Below are 7044 nucleotides of genomic sequence, written 5' to 3' on the forward strand. Positions count from 1 at the left end.
GTGGCTATTTCTCAAAGGGATCGTAACGTTACGGCGGCCTAATCACCATGATGTCGCATACTGACGGTATATGCCCCTTGGTATTTACGACCAGCGTTACGTTATGACCCCTTTGAGAAACAGACCACAGAAGCCTATCAACAATGCGGTCGCGGGGAATTCAAGTTTAGCTCATGCCGACTTCCTCTCTGGCCTTACGTGGAAAAATCTGCCAACATCCTGCGGATGGTCGTGGGTTTTCCCCTGGATCTGCTCGGTTTCCTTCCATCTCCTCCAGCCGCCGTAAAAGATTGATGAGTACGACGTCAAACATCAATCAAATAAAAAAATAAAAATATAAATAGATCATATCATCGTCCCTCGGCAACGGAAGATGGGATAATTGCCATGGATATTTTGTCATCGCTTGGTGTCATCGCTTCGTTCCATGGTTCCAGTGCTTCGTATCATCGAGACATCGCTTTGCGCTGTAGTGCTGCTGTTCCATCCTTTTGTAATGATCACACAGTTGTGGACTTAACCGCCTTCCATAAACAAATACTACATGGCAAAATGTGTACACTCCATATGCATGCATATGGCATATTGCTATGCAAGGAAACCATTGTAAGTTCTTATAAGATAAATCTAAGTGAAAGGTGCCGTCTGAAAATTGCCCTTTAAAATCAGCAAAGTCAGATGTAAATCTTTCACAGCCCTTGTTATCCATGTGATTGAAGATAGTAGATCACCAATATACCGTCTGGTAAATGAGACGGATCAAGCCTGATAAAGATTACTCTTTAATAACTTCTGTTCTGCTTTGTCCGCTGGCGCTCATTTTTATTTTCTCTGCAAAATTCATTTCTTCACAAGGTCAAGGAAGGACGAGTCTACCTTCCCCATTTTGACCCTTTTTACATGGTCTTTAATGGCTGAAATTTCTCTGCCCTATACTACGGACATCTTACTAACAGATCTTGAAGATCAGTACTTTTAATAACATTAATGTTACAATGTAGCCAAGATATGCTAATTGCGTCGGTAAATTTGACGACTTACAACTACGCCTGAATCGACCGAACAAATCAAAATGACTGCATCTGACCAAATAAAGCTTGTGTGATGACTGTGGTATATTTAATCTCATTTCGCATTCTAGCTCTTGTGGTTGCGCCATTCCAATCTGACAAAATGACATTTTTGCAACTGTAGTTGATTTTTTTGCATCTTTGTGCATTCTCATAGTTTTCAATCCTCAAGAGTTGCTTCCCTTGAATAGGGAACGAAGCTAGAGTGGGATTTCATGGAACTTGCAAGAATATGGTCATAGCTATTGTGCTCTTGATTTTCAAAATTGAGTCGATTTTGCCTCTGTAACAGGTTCAGTGATCCTGACACAAGTCCTGTTGTGATTACTTGTAAATTGTTGCATAGAGCAGATATGATACAATAAAAGACTTACAGCAAAGAGTGTGATCATTTTCAAATCTCATAACTGGTGAAATACGGCCTCTTGTCGATTTACATAAGTTTGGGTTTTATTCTGTAACTCTTTGTGCAAATGCTTAAACAGTAACAAACTACACGTCCCTTAGCACCATGGCTTAAGCAGCATTAGGTAAAAAATGCAGTGATGTTAATTGTAATTTAACAGATTAAAAAATGATGCATACTTCCCAAATGGAATTACCTTGAACCAGGAGTATAAACTCAAACCTTACATAGCGATTTTTGTATAATATTGGATCTGTAATTAACTTAAACCCTTACATAGAGAAGAATTCAAGGCACAGTGAATAAAAATCAGATTTGACAATTGTTACTTTCCACGTCTGTGAAGTTTAGTTTATATAAAGACGTCTTGGCAGTCGCGATTGTCTCAAGCTCCAATGGTTGCTTTGGTCTTGTCTGTTCTGAAACGAGATTGAAATCATCAAAAGTCGAGAAAATCTTCATCTCCCGCCTATAAAGAACTGTGACAGATGTCTTTACCACTTTGAACCAGTAGGCAGGCAGCCGGGAAAAGAATGCGCAGACATTGCTGATGGTCGAAATATTGTAAAGTTTCCCCTCTTTGTCTTTATACTAAATATCTGCATCCTTTACATCTACCCACGTACCTGAATTCCCATACAGACTTGCAATTTGTCAGGCAAATCATGTCCATACAATTACGCAGAGAGTTTGGCATACTTCACCTAAAATTCCTAACGACTTATTAATTTTCTATATTGACACATTTTCCAGATGAAACCCTTGTGATCTAATTTTTAATTAAAATAACTAGTTTCTGCATACAGCTTTGTAATTCGACAAATATTTAAATTCTTTAACACGGTCAGTATATATTTAAAAGATAAACGGTGCAAACTCTTGTTTCCGCATACTTGTACCTACATAATGTCTCCAAGACTGTCCTTCAGATTTAATGGGTTTAACACGGCGCGTCTAGCAGTTATTTTTCACCACTGAGAATAAAGATGAATTTGAGATGAATCTTTAAGAAACATTTGAGCATAAGTCGGGGAGTATATGGCTGTCCAGTTTCCAGTATTCAGACTCCAGTAATATTACTGATTTCAATAATTTTTTTGTCCTTGAGGCTTTGATAACAGAAAGCTTTGAAAAGATACTGAGGGGCTAACTGACGTCATTAAAGGAGTTGGATACTGGAATCTCTGTGTACTCAAAGAAACTTTAGCCATCAAAACCACCAGCCATCAGGAAGTCACTGTGGGTCATTCTGATTAACCTGGATATCAAAAATACAGCGAAAAAGCTTATTGGCCAAGCTGATGACGAGTTCTTTCCAGTGAGTGTAAGATAAAATAGAATAGTTAACGTGTTCTGTTGAGTATACGTACCAAAAGCTGCGTTTTTTTTAAAGAAACGCGAATAACGTTGCTTGAAAACCAGTTGCATGTTGATCTCCCTCTTGTATCACAGTATTATTTTATTGTTAGACATAGTTTTTGACCTGGTCGGGTTATAACAAAGACTTTAAAATGGTATTTGTTACTGCCTCGCTTGGTGCTCAGTACTGAGGGGTTAGAGTTGAGGTTGGCCCGGTGTCTGTATAATGTGACTGGGTGGGGCTTCATCGGTATGCTGCTTCAGTGACGGCAGCACTGTGGTATGGACACGCCACAAGAAGACACAGATGAATCCTCACTGGAAAAATTGTTAAGTAGGACGTAAATCCGAAGCATACATAGATACACGCAAACGCGCACGCATATACACATATTTTTAAGCAACGTACACGTTTTGCGAGACTACTATATTACACACTTCACATTAGATGATTTTAAAAGGTGAGATATTCTTAGATTTCTTCCCCCTTTACATGTAAATGTAGACCTAACCTGTTAATTCTTTACAAATCCCACTGCATGTTTCCCACCATTCCTCTGTTAATGTGTACCACTATTACTCTGGTGTGTTTACGCCTGACATGTACATCCTTGTTCTAGTTATATTCCCGACAATGGCTACACACATGGCTATTCCCGACAATGGCCGAAATGTAGAATATCAAAATCTGATGTCCACATTTTGAGTTACGCTGATCTTGTAAATATCTGAGTCACGCTTTTATTTATTTATTTATTTATTTATTTATTTGACTGGTGTTTTACGTCGGCTTCTCAAATTGATGACAGTCTCCTGGGTCGTTGCGCCGCGGAGGCCCCCGCACTTTTATTGTAAATGATGTTCATATAAACACATTTGTGAAAACAGGGTCATGTTCAACTTTTTGGTGAGGAGCATTATAAGACGATACATTGTCTGCGAACCTTCCAGTCGCTCCCAAGAACAACTGCAACACGTGGGATTCCGTAACCAGCAAAGGGGGAACAACTTTGTATGCTGTTGGGGTATAGAATTTGCATAATGTATTACTACGTACCACGTTTGTACAGTCACACACGCAGCGAGAGGGCCTACTCAAGTGTTCTAATAGAACACTTACACGTCTGTAAGAAATTTTTGGCAGCCTCTGTTGACATACAGCGCGTACAGAGGCACTTGGGGGCTATAATGGTGTGTAGAGACGTGCCAAAAAACGCATGAACAGTGAATGCATGGATGGACAACTTCTATACTATCACCGGAACATTTGTGTAACTCTTAGGAGTTTATACATGTAGCCATGGTCAATGGATGGTTGTAATTAAAACCGCTCAAAAAATTATGCTCATATCTTGCAGTTTCAAGCAACCAAACCTCGATACCGAAAATACCATCATATAATTATTGCGCAAATAAATTTACAGGCCAAGCTGGTGAACTGTTTCGGGTGAGTGTGAGATAAGCTAGTTGACGTGATATGTTATGTGTGTGTACCAAAAGCTGCCTTTTTGAACAAACGCTAATAACATTGGTTGAAAACCAATTGTTATGGTTTGTATGCATTGCAACATGCCCTTGGTGTGCCTTGGGCTCACTCCAGTTTCCCATCTCCACCTGTGAAACTGACGATCATCGAATAAGTGAAAAATTCTTGCGTATGTCGGTAATCAGGTATAGCACTATATACGCTAAAAGATATTTTTGATGTTGCATCTGACTACTAAAGTCATGGTAAATACCTGGGACAATGCGCTTTCAAAGCGTTTTCCGTCTATCCTGATAAGGTGATTTGTTACATAGAAAGTAAATGTAGAACCTTCTGCTCCTTATCGCCGGAACTTTAGAAGAAGAAGATATAAAAAGGATTCGGATGAAATTTTATGCAGAGAGTGGCCTTTGGGTAAGGACCAATTCAATAAATCTTGGTAATGATCATTATCGTGATCCAGATCCTTTTGTTTTTTAAACGATTCTTCATAATTGACAAATAGGACGTAAACACAGATTATTGATCCTTTGTCGGCACATAATGGAGGAATTTCTAATACATTTAGCAACATTGGATGGGGTTTGAGTTTCCAGAGTGCCTTCTGGTCTTATATTATATATCACGGCTGATGTTACTTACACACAGCCTTCATACAGTTTTATACAAATATATAGAACTTCTCTCTGCGATCCCTACACATCCGCGCTTGGCCAAGTTTTCAGATTTGAATCCAGGTATGCATATAGGTGGCATACAAAAAAATGGGCTGTACTTTAACACTCAGTATCTCCGAAACCCTCTTACGTCAGGTTCTAAAAATGTACACACTCAAAAGCCGTTATGTCCTAACTATACAGACCAGTTTCAATTTCATCCTTTAAGATTTCATTGGAACAAAATTTCAAAATGATGTTCTACCTTGTTTTACTTGAAAAGGTGATTAACTGGTCCTCCATCTTCTCGGTAGACGGCGCGCAAATGTTTCTTTCATGAACAGAAGCAGTCCTTGATGCGTGTCACACAGGTTCAGCGCGCCTGACAGGTGATGCAGTGTGGGTCACCGGCACGTGCGTTTTTGAGGCTATGTTTTCATTTTAACCCCGTGTACAGCTTCCCAAGCTCTGACCTTGAAGATTGGTCAGTATATTAACAAAATCATGCCATTTGAATGTCTAAACTTTGGTCTAAAGGATAATAGAGCAATGCAGCAGCAAAGTACGGTCCATTTTTCATGCCGACACGATATATAGCCTTTATACGTCAAAAGGTTTTGTCAGATACCAGATGCTCGATGAATTCTCCTGTTTTTAACTGCTTTACCAGGTGCGTCCAAGGTAATTTGAAAGTGGTACGGCCATCGGTTGACCATTCCAGCACAAAAGGCAAGGGTTCAGGGGCCATCTGGGTACCGGGAGCTTTGCCATCATTTTATGGGGTTGTTATTCTTCACATATAGATACATTGTAGCTTTAGGTGCTTAACAGTTTATAATGCTGATGTCTGTACACGGGCCTTCATTTTGATGATCTCCATTAAATTAGCTCGATTTTACTTTTGATTTATTTATCTTTATATGTTTTTTATGTGTTTTTCATGCTTCGGACGCCTCTGTTTAATACATACACAGGAAATACATGCATCTAAGGAAAATGTTGATGAATAGGACCTAAAGGCACAAATGAAATAAATGAATAAACCTAATATCTTATGCTAATGTTTTTGTGGGGTTTTTTTACACACAGGCACAGATATATCTTCACAGATATAAACTGTCCTCCATGTATTCAAAACTAGGTGGAGCGCGCCTCATCCATTGTCTTTATAGAGGACTCAGGTCAATCAAGATTGGATGCTCAAATATATTATCAGACCACATATTGTTTCCGTGCATTCTTGTCTTCTTAATATGGTCCATGTGAAGAACTATTACAGAACTCATGTTAGTAACACACAGACGCCTATAGACTTTGGTGACTATAAATACACAGTACTTATACACTCAGAAAATTGATCTGTTAAATTTGGCTGAAAGTCTGTAATCTGAGTGAGGCTAGAATGTATTCTATTATTGCAGCAGATTATTCTGTTAAATGCAACACACATATTTCAATAACTCAACATAAGCATTCTATTAGACTAACAGGGTATCATGTTGAATATGACACAATTGTGTTATGATAACAGAATACATTCTAGCATCACTCCGGCAACAGACTTTCTGTTAAATTAAGATTATTTTTGAGAATATGGGGTATTCATACCTTGTAGATCAGCTTAGATTGGTAAAAATTTCACTTCAATTTTTAACAAATGCCCATCAGCTTTTGATCTATCATGGCTAATATCGTCTGTCTAGGATTCTTTAAGCCAAATGATGGCATGCTGACGGCACATACACATGCACATGTAGGTACAGAGCACGTTTAAATCCCATGTGCATATAGTCTCATTTTTCATAATTCTATCATTCTGTGCATATTTCACAATTAATATATAATATTCTCTTGCTTTACAGAGCCATGACTAAAGAGAATGTCAAAGACGATCGTTATTTATATGTGTCCATTTTGTTTCCAAAATATTACAAATAACCTCATTGCATATTTTTTTTACAATATCTGTGCCAAACCTTTCAGATGACAAGAAGTGTCTTCATAATATATAATTAGCTACAATGATTTCTGGCAGTAACAAACACAGGAGAAAATGATGTTCATCTC

This window comes from Liolophura sinensis, chromosome 7, assembly GCF_032854445.1.
Source record: "Liolophura sinensis isolate JHLJ2023 chromosome 7, CUHK_Ljap_v2, whole genome shotgun sequence".
In the NCBI taxonomy this organism is placed as follows: domain Eukaryota; kingdom Metazoa; phylum Mollusca; class Polyplacophora; order Chitonida; family Chitonidae; genus Liolophura; species Liolophura sinensis.